The 20,749-nt window shown below is 46.0% G+C and overlaps 1 protein-coding gene across 2 annotated transcripts in view; it reads right to left on the bottom strand.

The window, feature by feature from the left end:
* MLXIP (MLX interacting protein) overlaps nt 1-20,749 on the bottom strand; it is a 966,103-nt gene that overhangs the window by 538,702 nt on the left and 406,652 nt on the right. The gene's annotated exons all lie outside the window — the stretch shown is intronic.

Here is a 20,749-nt window from a genome sequence, read left to right as displayed (position 1 = left end):
GGGCATTTTGCATTTTTGCTTGTTGCGAAGAGGTCTATGTCTGGTATTCCCCACATGCAAAGGTTGTGTTGAATCACCTGTGGGTGAATCCCCCATTTGTGTTATCTGTTGCTGCGTCCTACTCAAGAGGTCTGCTAGTTGGTTGTGTATTCCTGGGATATACTCTGCCGATAGCTGAATGCGATTGTGAATGGCCCATTTCCAAATTGTCTGTGCTAGAAGGGACAATTGAGATGAGTGTGTCCCCCCGTTTTTGCAGATAATACATTTTCATGTTGTCTGTTCTTATCAACACTGTTGTGTGTGTGTGTGTGTGTGATCTGTGGTTGGAATACTTTGAGTGCTAGGAACACTGCTAACAATTCCAAGTGATGTATGTGGTAAGTCTGTTAAATTGAGTCCCATTCTCCCTGTATAGGAAGATTGTTGAGATGGGCTCCCCAACCTGTCATTGATGCATCGGTGGTGACTATGGTCTGTGGCACAAGGTGCTGAAATGGCTGCCCTTTTTATAAGTTGGTGTGATTCCACCATTGCAATGAGTTGTAGCTTTGGCGGTCCAACAACACTAGATCGTGAAGTTGACCCTGTGCCTGAGACCACTGTTTCGAGAGACACTGTTGTAGGGGTCTCATGTTTAGATGTGCATTGGGTACTATTGCTATGCACGATGCCATCATTCCCAATAGTTTCATGACAAACCTTACTGTGTAAGTTTGATTGTATTGTAGTTGAGATATCAGACTGTGGAAAGCTTGAATTATTTGTGGGTTTGGGTACGCTAATGCTGACTGAGTATTCAGAATTGCTCCCAGATACGGTTGTATTTGGGCTGGTTGGAGATGGGATTTTTGGTAATTGATTGTGAACCCTAGACTGTGTAGGGTATCGATTGTGTATTGTGTGTGTTGTAGACAGGTTTGAATGGTGCTGACTTTTATGAGCCAGTCGTCCAGATAGGGAAAGACATGTAATATTGCCTTCTGAGGTATGCTGCAACTACTGCTAGGCATTTGGTAAATGCCCCTGGTGCTGTTGTTACTCCAAATGGTAGTACTTTGAACTGGTAGTGCTTTCCTGCTATGACAAATCGTAGGTATTTGCGATGGGCTGGATGTATGGGAATATGGAAGTAAGCATCTTCTAGATCTAATGCTGTCATGTAGTCCTGTTTTTGTAATAGGGGAATGAGGTCCTGTAGAGTTACCATATGTAAGTGTTCTGACAGTATATATATATTTAGGGGCCTGAGATCCAAGATTGGTCTGACAGTAACATCTTTCTTTGGTATGAGGAAGTATAGTGAGTATACTCCGGATTCTTGTTGGGGTATAGGTACTGTTTCTTTGTCTCCTTTGAGCAATAGTGACTGTACCTCTTGTTTTAACAGACTGGGATGTTCTTGAGTAAGTGTGTCAACGAGGAGGAATGTTTGGTGGTGTGGACATGAGTTCTAGACAGTAACCATGTTGGATAATTGAGAGAACCCACTGATCTGTAGTAATGTTGTGCCATTGTGGATAGAATGTTGCCAGTCTTCCTCCCACAGGAGATGTGTGCTCTGTGGGAATGGTGAGAAAGTCACTGTTTACTTCTTCCTCTATTGTTGGATCCTCTATCGGAACCTCTAAACGATCCTTTAGTGTAGAACTGTGAGGACTATTTTTGTTGGGAAGTTGCTGTTTCTGAGGCTTATGGTTTGAAAACCCCTCTAAACTGTGGTCTATGAAAGTACCTCTGGTGGATGTGGTATATAACATACCCTTTGCTCTGGCTGTCTCAGAATCCTTTTAAAGTTTATTTATGGTTGTGTCCACCTCAGGGCCAAATAGATGTTGTTTGTCAACACTGCCTGTTGTATTTCATGTTTGAACCCTGAACTTCTTAACCAGGCATGTCTTCTAATAAGCACACTGGTTTTGACTGATCTAGCTGCTGTGCCAGCTGCATCCATAGTGGATCTATGAGCATTATTAGATATTGCTTGCCCTTGATTTACTAGTTGTTTCCACCTCTTTTGGTGTTCTGGAGGGAGGTACTGTAATAGTTCTTCCATTTCATCCCAGTGGACCCTATCATACCTAGCCAAAAGAGCCTCTGAATTGGCTATCCTCCAATGATTTGCAGCCTGTGAAGCTACTCTTGCCTGCTGTATCTATTTTCTTACTCTCCGTGTCTGGAGGAGGGGCATCTCCTGTGGACTGACTGTTGGCGCTTTTACTTGCTGCGCCAACTACAATTGAGTCAGGAGGTAATTGGATTTTTATAAAACTGGGTCTGAGGGTGCAGGTTTTTATTTTTTATCTACTCTAGGAGTGATAATTCTGGCCTTTACAGGTTACTGGAAAATATCTGAAGCATGTCTGATCGTTCATGGAGGCACTGGAAGACATTGATATTGTTTATGTGTAAATGCTAGTGTGTCAAAAAGCAAATCTTGTTCTATCTGATCTGTATGCATCTGCACATTATGATAGGCAGCAGCTCTGGCCAGTACTTGACTGCATGCAGTAGTGTCTTCCGGTGGTGAGGGTCTAGCAGGATATAAGTCTGGATCATTTGGCAAAATGGGATCAGGGTCATATGTATCCCATGGATCTTTGTCTTGCTTGTCATCACTAAAATCATCACTATGTGGTGATAATGAGGATGTGTGTAGTGAAAACTGTGCTTCACATGTGGGTGATTGTGGTGGAGGTGGTGTGAAAGGAAGAACAGAAAAATGTGGTGGTGAAGGCTGTTTGTGTTTTGTAGCCTCGTCCTGTTTATCCTTGGAGATCTTTTTTTAATGGAGGTATATTCTTTAAAGTATCTTTAAAAGTCATTTTTCTCTTAAAGGACAATGGAGGGGAGACAATTATTCTTTGTGTCGTTTTGAATGTGTATTTTTAGCTGTTTAGCATCCATCACTTCTAAAATAGGCTGTATATCCAAGGATTCATGGGTAGAAGTAGTTTGCTTGCTACCTGAGTCTTTAGACTCCAAAAGGTTTGAGTGTGGAGTGCTTTGCTCGAACCGAAAACATCGGCTCCAAAGGTGGTGTAGATTTTTTTGGCTCTGATATTCGGCTCAATTCCAAGACTGTATTTGGTTGATGCTGAATGCACTTTAGTCTTTAATCTCGGTGCAGAACCCAAAGGTTGGTCATCCGGACGTACTTTTTGGATCAGACCATGGCCCGAAGGCAGTGGAGGACCGACGACTAGTGCAGGAGTCTTGTTTCACATTTTTGTGTGGTGTGATGGGGCAGTTGTACTCAAGTACTGCGCTGGAGGTATGCAGAGGCTATCCTCATCCAAGTAATGATCTGAGTCTGAGTCTTGAATAGCAAATGATGCCCCTTGTCGAACTTCTTCATGTGCGTGTTCTTCACTAAAGATATCGGGTGTGTCTTTTGTGGATTTCGACAAGTGGCTCTGTGGTCCTGGAGAGTCTTTTTAGATCAAAATAATCTGCAGGCGTCACAGGTTTTTTCCCGATGATCTGTAGATAAATAGAGATTGCACACAGAATGTTCATCTGTGTATGACACCGAGGACAGAATTGAAACGGAGTGCGTTCCATCAGCCCGAGACTGAAGTAGGCCCCAAAAGGGCAATGCCCTTTTAACGGTGAGAATTTGACCAAAACGTTCTAAATCAGATCGCAAATAGATGCAAATGTGATCAAAACAATACCAACGATATTATAGAAAGGTAGAAAAAAGTTCAGAAGTCCCGAACCGAGATCCACCGGAGTGAAAGGAACCCGAAGGCGGAAAGAAAACAATCTAACACAGGACTCAATGCCCATGCGCACTATCACAGAGAGGAGCAGTCACTCGATCTCCTGATTCGAAAACCTTCTTCGAAGAAAAACAACCTGTATCATTCAGAGCCTAACATTAGATGGCGGACTTATGCAAAGCAAGTGTATCTACACCTACACATGCCATTGAACATGTATATATATATATACATATGTTTATATATATATATAACCTACTGGCGGTCGCCAGTAGGTAGTTATAATTAGGACCATGTTTCCAAAGAAAAAAGGTTTTTTTGACTTGCCTATATCTTTGGTATTGTTTCACGAAACGTCACGAAAGTTTCAAAAAACGGGTGGCTCAGTGACTCTTGTTGCGCACAGGAAGTTCCGGAGTGATCCCTTAAGTGAGGGCCGAGAAAAAGAGGGCTAAAAAAACATTGCGTTTCCCTTGTTGATTCCCATAGAACTTGTCAACATGTCTACAGCCCGAACCACTGAACGGAATTATACCAAATTTGGCAGAAAGCTAGCTGCCGGTACACAGATTGTGCTTTTTGATATTTGGTGTAAATCTGCTGTTTAGTTTAGGAGAAATTTAAGGGCAAATAAACATGTATATCTCTAGCTGAGAATTTTCACGAAAACATGTGCGAAAAGAAGCGTTGCAATTGGCTGACCGCAACCTAACTGAAAAGTTGCGCCCACCATTTTATTTCACAAGACACGGTCCCCAGGAGTGAAAATTCAAAGTAAAAGTGGCATAAGGGGTCAGGCTGAAGATACCCTGACCCCAGGGGTGTGATAAAGGTGTGTTCTAGGGGTGAATTATAGGTTTAATAAAATTTTGCTTGACAGCGTGTGATATTTGTGAAAATTCACAAATTTTCATGAATTATTCCCAAAATATTCGCAATTAAGGAAACATTTGAAAGACAAACGACAGCCCCATCGATACACTAATTCATTCACCCATACATGCACTCATGCACCCACTCAGACTCACACACCCACTTTCAAACCCACTCAAATACTCACGCACCCACTCGCACATCCACTGACAGAGACAGGCCCTGTGGCCAACCTGCGCTGTGCATGGCCAAAGGCCATGCGTGGCATGCGGTTGGGTGGTTATAAGGGCTTGGCTGCAAGGCCAGGCCTTGCGACCATTCCCTGCCATGCAAGGCCGAAGGCTGTGCGCATCGGGTTGGAATAATGTAGTAATTAAAATTACTTTACGTTAAAAAAAACATAGAAATTCACTGAAAAAACCCAAAGGATTCAAGGACGTTATAGTTAGGTTCTGAATTTACTCATACAAAACCATAGAAATTCGGCAGTTATAGTTAGAGTTCTTTCAAGTAACTATAACTTGCGCCCTAAGGTAACTATAACTCACGCCTTCGCCATCCACAGCCAATTACTCCACATATTATGTCACTGATGAGATCTTGTATGGCATCTTCAATATCACTGCAACGTTTGCAATAACATTATTGATAAGAAAACTGTGTATGGCGAAGGTGCAAGTTAGAATTACCTCAGGGTGTGAGTTATAGTTATTTGAAAGAGCTCTAACTATAACTGCTGAATATCTCTGGTTTTGTATGAGTAAATTCAAAACCTAACCAGCCTTGTTCACATAGCGCCTAGACACCTTTGGGCTATTGTGTGCGCTCTACAAATTTCCAAATCAAATCAAACCTTTGTTTTTTTCGGTGAAATATATATATACTTACATATATATATATATATATATGCGCGACTTCTTTTCTGTGGATATATATATATATATATATATATATATATATACACACACACACACACACACACACACACACACACGTACATATACACACGTTTATACACACCCCTTTGCTAAGAAATTTTTTTTAACCAGGTAAATTTGTCAGTAACATTAACATTTTGAACTAAAGAAAAAAAAAAAAGAAATTCACGAGTTACAGTTTGTGGAGCCAACTATAACTTGCGCACCATGCACTGCTAATGACCTCACATATTAGATCACTCATGACAGTTTCTGGGGCATCATTTATGACATCTCAGCAGTAATAACATCATCCAATGAGTGTGCTAGTTTGTTTTATAGTTTACATAGGGGCAGGAAACTACCATATTTCTTCTCTACTTAATTTTGTACAGCCTGGGCCTAGCTCATGGGTGTAATGTTTACAAAACGCATGTGCTCCTAATACATCATAGCTGTGTAGAGGTATTTAACACATTATAAATGTTTGCACTGAAGAGTAACCCTAATTGCAGGTGACAGTATGTTCAACGTTCCACACATTTTTAGGCTCTGTAGAAATAGTTTGCAACAGGGCAAATATTCCACATACAACATACTAAGTATTGTAAGCAACCTTAAGTTATTAGACAAAATGCATCTCAGCATGACTTTCTATGTAACAGAGAAGACTGTGTGCACCAGGTGCTAACCTAAGTGGATGTGCTTGTTTTGCTTTAGAATGTGTGTTATCTGTAAAGTTTTCACCACAGTATGAAGGCTGCAGGTAGTATAATATTTAGCACCTTCAAACGATTTTTTTTTACAGTGAACAATGTCTTTTTTTGCCAAATGATACATAAAGTGCACACTGTTCGCAGTAGATACTTTGAAATACTCCTTAGTGTATTTCTCATGAGAGTTTCACTGTCAGCAAACAGTATGGTACAGGGCAGTGTCTCTTCATAGTGTGAATGCTATTTACAGTACCCACTCCTCTACTCGTATCAACTTCATTTATCAGTGTAGGTTTGGTGACTGTCAGGGATTTGATACAGATAAAAGCTGTCCATATTAGGGCATCTGTTTTGGAACAGATGTTCAGTTTTTTTAAGTACCTGGCTTTCTCTGAAGAGCTGCATACAGACTGAACACTGTATGCAATGAGGGTTTCCCAAATATCTTTGATTGATTGTTAATATGAACTATGCTGCCCTTTAAGTGTATGGTACATGGTCAATGTGGCACATAGCCCCTGCTTTGTACACCTAAGAGAGTTGCTTCAGTAATGGCATTAATGACGACTCATTCTTCTGAGCTATTTTGTACTTGCTTTCAGGGCTCTAATACTATAACCGTTTACAGAGCAATGTGTACAAAAGGAGTTTGATGCGATCAGGGATGGCATCAATGATGTCACAGAACACGTTGAGTGATGTAATATGTGAGGTCCTAAGCAGTAGCCGGCAGGGGCACAAGTTATAGTTAGCTCTGCTAACTATAGCTGGTGAATATCTGTGTTTTTTTGGTTTTGTTTTATTTAGTTCAAAATGGTAATGAGGTAAATGAGAAATTCACCTAACTATAATGTTAATAATTTTACCTTTGTGTTTTTTCACAGAATTTCTAGTTTTTTTTTTCAAACTAATATTTAATTACCATACGAAAATCCAACCCCCCAGGCTGTGAACGGCCTTTGGTCGTGCACGGGGGGGTTTGCACACCGCGCGGGGTCCTTGTTCATGCATGGTGGGGTGTTAGCCACAAGGCCTGATGCGAACCCCCCACATGCACCAAACTCCATGCTGCACAAGGCCCTCAGCCATGCACGGCAGGGGTTGGCCACAAGGCCTGGCCTGCGGTCACCCCCTCCACCATGCATTTGGCCGTGCTTGGCAGGGGGTTCGTTACAGGGCTTGGCCCTGTGGACCCCATCCTCTAGGGCAATATTTTTATTTATTTTTTAATTGGGGGGGGAGGGAGTGCGGTGTGCCCCCATCCTCAAACCCATTATGGACCTGGGGACCATTTTAAAGGGGATGGGCAACTGCATGGCTACCTCCCCAAGCTCCATTAGGCCCCTAGGGGCTTATTTATTTTAACATGTGGGGGTGTGTGGCCCCCTCTCAAAGCCTTACCAGGCAACGGGGACCCCATACCCAGGGCACCTTCTTTTAATTATGGAGATGGGGGGCCTCTTTAGACCCTGAGGACCCCAAGGCCTATGTTAGAAGGGGAGGGAGGCTGTGCGGCCTCTCTCCCAGAGCATATGTTGGCCCGGGGGCCCCATCCCCTGAGTTCTGCATTTCCAAAAGGAGGTGGGTGCCCTCATTGGGGGCCCAAAGGCCCCTGCAGCAGCAGTCCGCTCCCCGCATGCTGCAGGAGCTGGCATTGTTTCCACCTGCAGTGAGCAATAATTTAATCTGTTTCCCTGTTAGCATCAGTGCATAGGAGCATTTTTAAAGCTCCCGCCCACTGGTGCAGATATAGTGTTTCCACCAGTTTGGCAAGAAATTTGGCTTGATGAATTGTTTGGTTTGATGACTGTCTAACATCTAGTTTTTAACTGGATTGGTCCTTGTTCATATAGCACCTAGATGCCTTTGAGCAATTGTTTGTGCTCTATACATTTCCAATTCAAATCAAATCAAATCAAAAATGCTCCTGTCATGTGAGAACAATCAAAGGCTTCCCTGTCCACGCAGGTGTGGACAGGGAATTCGCTATGTACTGTGGGTGGGCTCCCTGGGACATAGCTACTGATCGGGCCCTTGAAGCCCCCTTCTCTTTATTAAACAAACTGTCTCCCAAGCTTGGATCTGTGGGGCCTCTAGAGGCATGGGAATGAGGGCCGCAAGACCCCTCCCACCTTTATTAAGAAATTCGGCCCTGGGTGATGAGGTCCCCGGGAGCTCTTTTGTTTTTCCACGATCACGCAGGAGTTGCCTGGGATTGCAGCATGTTTTAGCAATCTTTTTCTTTTTGGCCCCAAGAGAAGTCCCTCTGGGTCTCTCCCATGGGGCCTAGGAGGTTAGAGTATCCCTACATTGCTCCTTATATTAGTTATTTTTGTAAGCTTCAGGATAGGGGACCAAGCCCCCCAAGTCCTGTAATGTTTGCCAGCAACATTTCTCTCATGTTGCTAGTCAATTTATGCCAATTAGTAGTCAATCGAGAAAGGTCTATGAAATGTCATATGTTGTTCCTTCTGTCAAATCACTCAGATAACATAGGTAGTCATACACATATAGGGATTCCACAAGTGTGCCCCACTAATTTCAACTGGAGAATGCATTTGTGCATGCACTAGAGCACACATCTGAAGTGGTAAATGTGAGCACCCTTGTCTGTCCCCTTATTCGAAGTCCAACGCTCACAGTCTACATCTCATGTTCTGACTTTAGCTGTAGATGTGGTATTCAGCAGCTTGATCTATGCCACCAGAGACCATAATTCTACCCCTGCAGATCTATAAACAGAAACTACCGTAGCTGACTCCCTTAGTGGTTTGTATGTAGTGGGAGGGCATTAGGTTCAAAGAAGTACTCCAATCAGGTATACACCCACTCTGGTCTGGGTGAACCAGAGTGTGAATGACCCTTAGCAGTGGAAAAGCTATCAAAATGCTCATTTTTGTATCAACGGTTAGCACCAACAGTGGTCAACAGGAGGAGCATTCTTCGGTATACACCTCCATTAGGTTGCTCACAAACAGACCAGAATATTCCCAGATGTCTTCTGCTCTGGAAGTCTTTCCTGCCTCTTATATTAAAGTCTTTTCAGCCTCTAATAGTTCATCACTAGTCAATTGGTCTTTCAGTGTAGAGCGCTGCTCCTGCGAAAGGCGTGGAAGCAGGGCAGCCTCTAGATAGCTATTTACTTCCTAGTCTGGTATTTTTATTGCAAGCTTCCTGCTCCATAATCACTGCAATCCCCACAAAAAAGGAAAGAAAAAGACTATTCAAGACAAACCAACTAAGAAAAATAAGTGGAAGGTAACAAATATTGCAGTCTGGACCATCACTCATTACCACATGATGTACACCAAGGCCAGGATTTGGAACCATCTACCAATGCAATTTAATTTTATATGTAAATCAGCTTCATTCACTTGGATCCTTAATCTGTGTGGATTGGCACCCACTCCTGACTCGGTAGGCCCTCGCATTTGGCAGTTCCACAGAGTCCCCATCCCTCCAGAGGAACGAGTTACTTACCTTCGGTAACGACTTTTCTGGTGGATACATTAGCTACCTGTGGATTCCTCACCTGATGAATACTCCCATGGCGCCAGCATTCAACGGAAATCTTCTTACTAGTCTCTGCACGTCGACGAGGACGTCACTCTAGCCCACGCGACGCCGTCTGACGTCATACAGGCAATAAGAGGTCCTCGCCGACGTGCCGATGACAGTACCAACATTTTTTACGTGCATGAGAATAATAATAACCCAATGCAATGAAAGAGCAAAGCAACATCTCTTAATATTGTAAATCACACAACATTGCAATAAAATAGCTGTAGATTTAATATAACCTTTTTTTTTTTTTTTTTTAAACAAATAAATATATTTATACATACGAATCATGTATATACACAATATATATATAGATTTATATATAAATATACACATATATACAAATATCATACATGCAAAATGTATTGCAACTTTGAAGACCAAAAGGAGCACACTCAAGGATTGCTTGGAGAGACCAAAAAGGCAACGGGGAGGCGGGTGGGACCGTGAGGAATCCACAGGTAGCTAATGTATCCACCAGAAAAGTCGTTACCGAAGGTAAGTAACTCGTTCTTCTGATGGATACAACTACCTGTGGATTCCTCACCTGATGAATAGAGTCCCAAAGCAGTACCACGCCCGGCGGTGGGTGCCTAAATGGTCAAACCAAGAAATCCTGCAGCACTGACCGTGCAAAATGACCGTCCCTTCTGACCTCAGAGTCCAAACAGTAATGTTTCACAAAAGTGTGAAGGGACGACCAAGTTGCGGCCTTGCAGATGTCGACCACAGGAACACCCCTGGCCAAGGCCGAAGAGGCCGACTTAGCTCTGGTGGAGTGAGCTCTAATGCCCTCAGGCGGATCCTTCTTTGCCAAAGAGTAACAGATTTTAATGCAAAGAACAACCCACCTGGAGAGTGTTCTCTTGTGGACTGCCTTTCCTCTCCTCTTGCCCACGTATCCGACAAACAGCTGATCCTCCAGCCTGATATCCTTCATTCTGTCGATATAGAAGCTCAACGCCCTTTTTGGGTCCAGGCGATGTAGTCTTTCTTCCTCCTTTGAAGGATGAGGCGGAGGATAAAACGTGGACAAAGTGATTGTCTGAGCCAAATGGAAGGGTGAAACAACCTTCGGAAGGAAAGCAGCCTTGGTCCTCAACACCACCTTATCCCCATAAAACGTTATATAAGGGGGTTTAACCGATAAGGCCTGCAACTCACTCACTCTCCTTGCAGATGTTATAGCTACCAGGAATACTGTTTTAATAACCAAATACCTTAAGGGGCAAGAATGCATAGGCTCAAAAGGGGACCCCATAAGGAAAGTCAGGACCAAGGACAAATCCCATTGAGGCATAACGAATGGTTTTGGAGGATATTGATTCAGAAGACCTTTCAAGAATCTGAGAACAATAGGGGATTTAAATAACGATGGTTGGTCTGGAAGACAAATGAAGGCTGACAAGGCCGACAAATAACCCTTAATGGTAGCTACTGCACAACCTTTCTGCGCTAGAGACAGTGCAAAAGACAAAACATGTGACAGATGAGCATGTAAGGGATCAATCTGTCTCTCTCCACACCACATAACAAATTTAGACCACCTATTAGCGTAGATAGATTTAGTGGAGTGTCGCCTGGCCGCTAAGATAACATCCACTACATCAGGCGGGAGAGAGAAGGAACTCAGGTTGCCCCGTTCAATCTCCAAGCATGTAGGTGCAGACTCTGGAGGTTGGGGTGTAAAACCTGCCCCTGCGACTGCGAGAGGAGGTCTGCCCTGAGAGGGAGACGGAGCGGAGGGCACAGTGAGAGTTGGAGAAGGTCGGAGTACCATACCCTCCTTGGCCAATCCGGAGCTATTAAGATGACTTGGGCCCGGTCTTGGCGAATTTTCCTCAACACTCGAGGAATCAAGGGTATGGGGGGAAACGCGTAAAGCAACTGGTCGCACCAGGTTATCTGAAACGCGTCCCCCAACGCTCCCTGCATCGGATACTGGAGGCTGCAGAATAACGGGCAATGCGCGTTCTCCCGAGTGGCAAACAGATCTATCCGAGGAAACCCCCACATCTGGAAGATTAAACAGACTTGATCTGGATGGAGACGCCACTCGTGGTCTGCCGAGAATTGGCGACTGAGACTGTCCGCACGTACATTCAAGACCCCGGCCAGATGATTTGCCACCAAGCAAATCTGATGGTCCTTTGCCCAGGACCATAGCCGAAGAGCTTCTCTGCAGAGAAGGTACGACCCTACTCCTCCCTGTTTGTTTATGTACCACATCGTGGTAGTATTGTCCGTCAGGACCTGTACCGACTGACCACGAAGGGATGGGAGGAAGGCCTTGAGAGCCAAACGTACAGCCCGTAACTCCAACAGATTGATATGAAACACCTGTTCCTCTGGAGACCAAAGCCCTTTGATCTCCAGATCCCCCAGATGAGCTCCCCATCCTAGGGTGGAGGCATCCGTTATTACCGTGGCCACTGGTGGCGACTGCGCGAACGGCTTTCCCTGTGAAAGATTGTTGCCCGCAATCCACCACTTCAATTGCACAGCAGCATCTCTGGAGATCTTGACAGTACCTTCTAAATCTCCCTTGTGTTGAGACCACTGCCTTCGGAGGCACCACTGAAGAGCCCTCATGTGCCAGCGAGCATGCGTGACCAACAGAATGCAGGAGGCGAACAGACCGAGCAGACGAAGGACCTTGAGGACTGGAACTACCGCTCCATTTCGAAACATTGGAACCAATTCCTGAATATCTTGAATCCGCTGAGGCGGAGGAAAGGCTCGACTCAATGTTGTATCCAGTACTGCCCCTATGAACAGGAGGCGCTGAGAGGGCTCCAGGTGAGATTTGGGCACGTTCACCGAAAAGCCCAGGTCGAACAACAACTGGGTTGTTGACTGCAGATGATGCGACACAAGCTCCGGGGACTTGGCTTTGATCAACCAGTCGTCCAAGTAAGGGAATACTGCTATCCCCTTCCTTCTGAGCTCCGCCGCAACCACTGACATCACCTTTGTGAAGACTCGAGGTGCTGAAGTAAGACCAAACGGGAGGACCGCAAACTGATAGTGCTGCGACCCTACCACAAACCGGAGATACTTCCTGTGCGACTTGAGTATCGGGATATGAAAGTAAGCATCCTGCAAGTCGACAGACACCATCCAATCTTCCTTGTTCAACGCCAAAAGCACCTGTGCTAGGGTCAGCATCTTGAACTTTTCCTGTTTGAGGAACCAATTCAAGATCCTCAGATCCAGGATTGGTCTCAACTGACCATCCTTTTTGGGAATCAGGAAGTATCTTGAGTAACAACCTCGACCCTTTTCCTGCTCTGGGACCAACTCTACCGCGCCCTTTGAAAGGAGGACTTGAACCTCCTGTTCTAGCAACAGGAGGTGTTCTTCTGAACAATAAGATGGGCGGGGCGGGATGAGGGGCGGGAACTCCCGAAAGGGAAGGGCGTAGCCTTTTCCCACAATGCCGAGAACCCAAGTGTCCGTTGTGATAGACTTCCACTTGTGGAGAAAATGCTGTAATCTTCCCCCTACAGGAGAGGAGTGAGTGGGAAACGGTGGAAGCCTAAGGCTGCTTCCCCTGCTGCACCCCCCCAGAGGACGAGGAAGAGGCAGAGTGCTGTTGAGAGGCTTCTCTGGTACGGACCCCACCCCTCCCCCTCCCTCTAAATGACCTATAGGGGAGGGAAGAGGCGGGTTGCTGGAACCTCCCCCGAAAGGAAGAGGAATAAGAGCCACGCCCAAATCCCCGAAACCTCCTGAAAATTCTAGAAGAGGCAGGGGAAGAAGGAGCTTGCAGTCCTAACGATTTGGCTGTGGCTCTGCTCTCCTTAAATCGTTCCAAGGCTGAATCTGCCTTGGCTCCAAACAGTCTGTCCCCATCAAACGGGAGGTCCAGCAGGGTCGACTGCACATCCGCAGAGAACCCTGAGTTTCGGAGCCAGGCCTGTCTTCTTGCCACCACAGCCGTGCCCATCGCCCTGGCCACCGAGTCGGTCGTGTCCAGCCCAGACTGGATAATCTGGGTCGCGGCAGCCTGGGCGTCCGAGACCACATCCAAGAGACCCTGGGGAAGCTCCGTAAATGAAGACGAAATATCATCCATCAGCGCATGGATGTACCTCCCCAGAATGCACGTTGCGTTGGTGGCCTTCAACGCCAAACTGCATGACGAAAATATTTTCTTGGACTGCGCATCCAGTTTCTTGGAGTCTCTGTCTCCAGGCACCGTCGGGAAGGAACCAGGCACTGACTTTGAGGAACAGGAGGCTTGCACCACCAAGCTCTCCGGCGTAGGGTGTCTAGAGAGAAAGCCAGGGTCAGATGGTGCAGCTCGATACCTCCTGGCCACAGCCCTATGAACGGCCGAGGAAGACACCGGCTTCTTCCACACCTCCAACACCGGATCCAGCAAAGCCTCATTAAATGGCAAGAGAGGCTCAGCTGCAGCAGAGGCCGGATGCAATACCTCTGTCAGCAAATTCTGCTTTGCCTCTGCCACCGGCAAAGGCAGGTCCAAAAAGCTCGCTGCCTTCCTCACCACAGCATGAAAGGAAGCAGCCTCCTCCGTATATTCCCCTGGAGATGAAAGGTCCCACTCAGGGGAAGTGTCCAGCCCACTGGCTGTATCCAGACCATGCAGTCCGTCTCCAGAGTCCTCAATCTCTCCCTCCTCTAGGACTCGCTGGTACTCTTGCTCTTCTAAAAGACGGAGAGCACGCCTCCTCGAATGAAGTCTCTCCTCGATACGCGGAGTCGACATGGCCTCCGCCGACGTCGAAGAACGGCGCCGATCTCCAGAAGCATCTGACGCCGCGTCCGGCGCCACAGGCAGCTTCGGCGCCGAGGCAGGAGCCGGAGGACGAGGTCTTGGAGCCGATGGACCAACCGGAGTCACAGGGCAAAATCCTGACTTCGACGGAGGGGCAACCTCCGGGGCCGAAACATCCGAAGCCACCGGAGCGGCCACCGACGCCGGCACCGGCGCCGAGCCCACATTCCCAAAAGGGAGAAAGGGCATAAAGGGTGCCGGCCGAAGAGGCGCAGGATCACCCAACGAAAAGGCCAAGGGCCCCGAAGGACCAGCCGGAGCAGCTCCTGGAGCCATCTGCTGAAAGATGGTATACATCGCATTAAGAAACGCGGTACTATCGGCTCCAGGAGTGGGAAAAGCCGGATACTGGGGTGCCTGGATCGAGGGCGACCCCGACGCCGGCCTCGACGTCTGCGACGCCGGAGAAAACACAAGAGGCTGCACCACCTCAATCACTGACGCCTGACCAGGCGAAGTCGGTGACGCCGGAGAGGGCAACGGCGTCGATGGATGCGGCGTGACCGTGGGGCTGACCTCCCAAGTCCTCCGACGCCGAGCCGAAGGTGACCTCGAACGAGACTCCTTGCTGGAGTGACGTCGTGAGTCTCTACGACGCCGGGAGTCTCGATGACGCCGGTGAGACCTTGGCGAAGAAGACTTCTTATGATGTTTCTCCTTCTTCTTTGACTTTGCCATGAATAACTTGGCCTCACGCTCTTTGAGGGCCTTCGGATTCATGTGTTGACATGAATCGCAAGTCGAGACGTCGTGGTCGGAGCTCAAACACCATAGACAGTCGGAGTGAGGATCTGTAACTGACATCTTGCCCCCACACTCTCGACAGGGCTTGAAACCCGACTTCCTCTGAGACATTGTTACCGCAGAGAAGACTACGCAGCAGACAATACACTGTAACCACGAAGGTAACAGTAGCTCCCTCGAAGATAACCGTTTCGAATGCACGGAAAAAAGGGAACTGTCATCTGCACGTCGGCGAGGACCTCTTATTGCCTGTATGACGTCAGACGGCGTCGCGTGGGCTAGAGTGACGTCCTCGTCGACGTGCAGAGACTAGTAAGAAGATTTCCGTTGAATGCTGGCGCCATGGGAGTATTCATCAGGTGAGGAATCCACAGGTAGTTGTAACCATCAGAACTTCCACTTCAGTCCTTCGCAGCTCCCCAGACACTTCAACCAGGCCCACTATCATCTATGGGAGGGAAGCCCAAGAAGCGTGTTTCAACAGCATGGATGATCTTCAGTTTTGCTGGGAAGAGATGCATGCACTTCACACCTTCTACTTTAAGCTTCAGTTTATGTGTTTGAAAGGACTTTCTTGTTACTTGATCTGCTGGATATACTCAGAGAACAGAGTTATTAGTTACATAAATGCACAAGGTGTTACGACTCTGACTCCTGTTTGTTTCACTTTTCACCATGGTACACTTGTGTAGGACTACATTTGCTTCTTGGGACTGCAAATCCCATAATGCACAGCTTGGTAGTCAGGAAAACCCGGATTCTGTTTCCCATTGTCTTCTATGGGAGAAGTCCAGTTGCTCCTTTTCACTGGATCCTCTCCTCCAGGACTTGCAAGTGTCCGAAACTACGCACACCTGTGACCTCTCCTGTGCAGCCCAGCTTGGAACTGCTTATAAGCAGCCATTTCCTCAAGCTCCCCGTCATGCATCGGACTTCAATTCCTTTGTGTTACAGACCCCTTGTCGGATGGTGTTCCAGTTTTGTTCCAGTTTTGTTCCTGTTCTGTTCCAGCCTGATCCTGTTTCCTGTTTCTCTGCCCTGCTCCTGATTGTTCCAGCCAGAGTCTGCTCCCTATCTCTTAGCCTTGTATCTGTTTGTTTCTTCCAAAGCCTGCTCCCTGTTTCTCTGCCCTGCTCCTGCCTTGTTTCAGCCTGAACCTTCTCTCTGTTTCCCAGTCCTGTTTACTGCTCATTTCCTACTCCCTGTATTCCAGTCCTGTTCTTGCCTGTTCCAGCCAGAGCCTGTTCTCAGTTTCCCAGTCCTGTCTCTGTTTGTCCCAGCCAGAAGTTTGCGCCCTGTTTTCAAGTCCTAGTCCCGCCTTTGCTTCAGTCTGAGCCTGTTCCTAGTTCTTGCCTCTGCCTCTTTGTTTGTTCCCTTCTGTTTCTGTTTCTTCTTGGTTCTTTGTGTCTGGTAAGTGTTCTATCAGTCTTCACCAGTGTATACGTGTCGTCCTGTGTACTGGGGTTGGCTCCTGGTTTCCAAGAGACAATTCCAGCCCCCATCCTTGTCCAGTGTTATACGTTGTATTTCGTGCCTAACAGTGACAGTGTGCTATTGCTGTTTTCTCAGGAATCGCCAATGTGTTTCCAGCTGGACCCACAAGAGCATATCCTGTGTATGTAAGTACTATCCTTGTTTGTGCTCTAGGGTCCAGAGACAGAATCACTTCTGCTGCCTCCTTTATATGGGGCTGGCAGGGTGACTATCTGTAAGAGCAAACTGCACAGAGGCATTGAGATTCCCTGTCACTGTGGGAGGTTCTGCGCCTTACTCTGTGTACAACCCCAGCGTGTTTGTCCACTAGTAATCCGTTTCCTATTTGTTCACACAAGGGTTGCTCTGCTTTTACTTTCCTGTTTCCTGTGCCTGACCATAGCTGTCCTTTCCGTGTATGCCTTTAGCTGCTCTTCTGCCCCAGTACACTACCTCTTTTGGATATTCGGTGACCTCAAGGGGTGTCCCAACCACAGTCCTGATCAGACCCGCCCGAAACCGTGACACAAGGTGTGGCACCTCGTTTACTAGATTACATCGTCTTGTTCCCAGAACTTCCAAAGTCCTTACCATTATTCACAAAGGAGTCCATGGTTTAGGAATGGACGATGTGCCCTTTGCACTCTCTCAACTTAAAACAATTTGAATGCAGGCTTTAACTTTTCAATTATCTTTTTTTCCAGAAAGAGTTCTACCGAAGGTCACTGAAACTTGAGAAAATAATAGGGCTATGAGGTGGCCAGCACTTGCCGCATCATAGAGCTTTTTTTCTTTACTTTAAGCCATGTTGCACCTTAAGACTGTGCTGCAAGCAACCATTGACAAAGTCAATAGATCTTGCATAGGCAAAACATATTGGCTTTGCCAAGGCTTGTTTTCAAAGTCTGCTTTGTCTGCTGCTCCTTCAGGTTGTATAGCGTTTTTCTAATGAAGGGGGGAGGAGGGCAGGAGGGTGTATGGAGAATGCTGGAGGGGTGGGAGGGTCAGGGGTAAGCAATGAAAAAAGGGTTGCGCTGGCTGCATCATAATGCATTTTTTCCTCATGTGGGGGCACGAAGGAAGGACACAGGAGGGGTGGGACTGGACAAGAACAAGCAAGGATGATGGGGTTGGGGGGTGACACTAGGGCAAGCAACATGGTCAGTGTAGGGATGGGTGCAAGGAATTACCAAGTGGGAGGGGGTGGGAGAACAAAGTGGGAAGGAAGGGGCAAGCTACAAGGACGGGAAAGGTGTGGGAGGGTCAAGAAGAAATAGAGAGGGCCTGAAAACACATGCACTCCTATGGAGTGCTAATTTAAAAGTAACAAAAAAATAACTCTGCAAGTGGGCAGAGGGTGGAAGGACAATGGCAGCAGAAAGAAAAAACTGTACTTGGTCCAAGCTCCTTGGAAGACTGGAAGAACCGAAGAGAAGGTAGAAGCAGGAGGCGCTGCCCAATGAAAGGAAATTAAAGCGACATTGAAGTCAACCAAAGGTAAGTAGTGGGTGGGCTCTAACCTATTTCAAGTTTTTTTTGTGTACAATAGATTTTGCAAGCACAGAGCAAGAACTATGCATGCAAGACCTAAAAATGAAGGGTCAGAAATGGGAAGTCCCTCAGCCTATAAAACAACCATAACAAACCGAACCATCCCTGGGGAAAGCATGCACTGAACACTAATGTATTCCACAGCACCTGACAAACAGCCCTCTAAAAGATTCCTCGAAGAGTAAGGCAAGCCTAAAACTTGAGTGGCTGCCTTGTTTCAGGCATCTGGTGCGAGCTCCCTTATCTGAACCAGAGTGGGCCAGGACAGACACCCACCACCCTGTACCAAGGAAGAACTGGCAAGATGCGTTAGCAACAGGAGAAAACATGGGACCTGCACAGTGAGGTTCAGTTGGTAGCCCAGGTATAAAGGTTAGAAAACACAAGAGCAGCAAACAGCAAAACTATTGGGTTCCATTTCCAAACGAGTGAGAGAACTCTGAGAATTCAAAAACTCCTAAATAAAAACTGCTGCTAGCCCTATAGACTGCAGATGTTGTAACAGACTTTCACCTACCGAAAAGGTGTCCTAAAGGAAAGTTCAGGAGACTGTTCTCAATTAAATACTAAAGAACCAGAGTTTTGCCAAAACTGAAGAGAGCTTGCATTCAAAAGTAACAGAATATTATGTTTGTCGGATCCTAATGGAGGAACCCAAGCTCCAGAATGTCAGAAAAGAGTTAAATCCCCTGAATGTGGTGGCATCCATTTTGCATACCGGAAAGGCCCAAGACTGCCTTTCAGAAGAAAAGGTTATGCATATGCCCTGTGGATCCCACCTAGAATTTCAGCCAGAAATAAAAACAGAGATACCCTGTGAAATTGGCATCAGTGTTCTCCAATCTTGACTACTAAAGTGCCACATCTTCCACAATTATCTTACAATAACAAAGTCAGAGTTTGGGTAAAATGGGATTATAGAATAGACAAATCTGGTAAATGCCCACTTCTAGTATGCTAGGGACCCCTTAGCGATCCTCAATCACCACCTTGATCCTATGAGAATTTTGGGTGAGGAGCAAAAAATGTAGTAGTATGCAAGTACATTTGCGAATTCAATAATTTTGCCAGTAAGGTAAAGTGTTTTCATGGACAAATGTAGTGTTGGGTTTGTGGGTGCATTTGGAAACGACTACAGACAAATGTAATGAACAATAACATTACGCTATCAGGAGGGTAGGTGCTAATGCCCTACGGACCGACAACACGAATTGTATGTTCCGGTTCCTGATATTTGATTCCCAGGGGCTCTATCCACAGACCGGGGATGGGCGACCTTGATTGACATATAGAACAACTTCACAGTAAGTGACTGTGTTTTCTTTATTTTTGCTCCTATTTAGATTTTTGAATTTTTGGAGAAGTTTTTTTCTTTGGTCCTGATGAAGCGTCAAGGGATCCGTATGGACCACCAGACGCGAAACATGTAGACCCCTATTTTAGAGGAGCCACTTTTGGGTTTACCCTCTTACATATATTGTTTGTGCGAGTAGATGAGCATTATCACTCAATTTTTACTCACATTTTGGTTTTTAACTTTGGTCTCCATCACAGTAGTATTGATTAAAATCATGATTATTGATTGTTGATGGATAACCAATTTTATTTTAGCTACGTTTTCTCTCCTATATTGCTCGGATATCTGGCAACCAGATACCCTATCAGACTGATTATTTATCTCTAACTATCAGTAGAGCATATACGGTTAAGAGCCCCCTCAGTGGAGCCCGTTAGGCATTGCAGCACCGGCCTAACGAGGAGCTTTCCCAATGATGAAACTAGACATCCAATGTGATGCTTGAGGGTTCTCGCTCCTGTAGAAAGTAGTCCCAGCTACTTATTGTTTGGAACAGTGTACCCTTCTTTTCTTATTATTGCATACGGGAGACTGTACACTGGACCACTAATCTCCCAGGTCCCTCCTCTTTGTTTCCAGTTAAATGTAATGAACATACAATTGTCCTAGGTGTTCACACATATATTGCTGGCACATTTCCGCTCTAGAATTGCACACACTTACTTCCGCCAAAGTCAGTCATAGGGTTGGGCATGGGAAGACAGTACCAGCATGTTTATTGAAAGTAAGGTAAGGGGTTTCTACATGGTTGGAAAATATTTTAACCCATGGAGAAAAAATACCAAGTTGATTATGCAAATTGGCATTATATTTAGGTATCCATAAACTTTACACAACAGAGAATTCAAGGCTATCTATGACAGATTTCGTGTACTCCTGAGATCCTTCAAACCTAGAATAAAAGGACACAGATGTTCAACGTTTTAATACATGAGCTTTGTGAATTGGCTCGTTTGTTCATCTAATCCTGTTATACCGCTGATGAGCAAGGAGTACTATAGTTTTAAAGGATAATGGTGGGGCATACT

This window comes from Pleurodeles waltl, chromosome 11 (assembly GCF_031143425.1).
Source record: "Pleurodeles waltl isolate 20211129_DDA chromosome 11, aPleWal1.hap1.20221129, whole genome shotgun sequence".
NCBI classification, from domain to species: Eukaryota; Metazoa; Chordata; class Amphibia; order Caudata; family Salamandridae; genus Pleurodeles; species Pleurodeles waltl.
The sequence above is the reverse complement of the archived record's forward strand: the minus strand, read 5'-3'. Positions and strand labels throughout refer to the sequence as shown.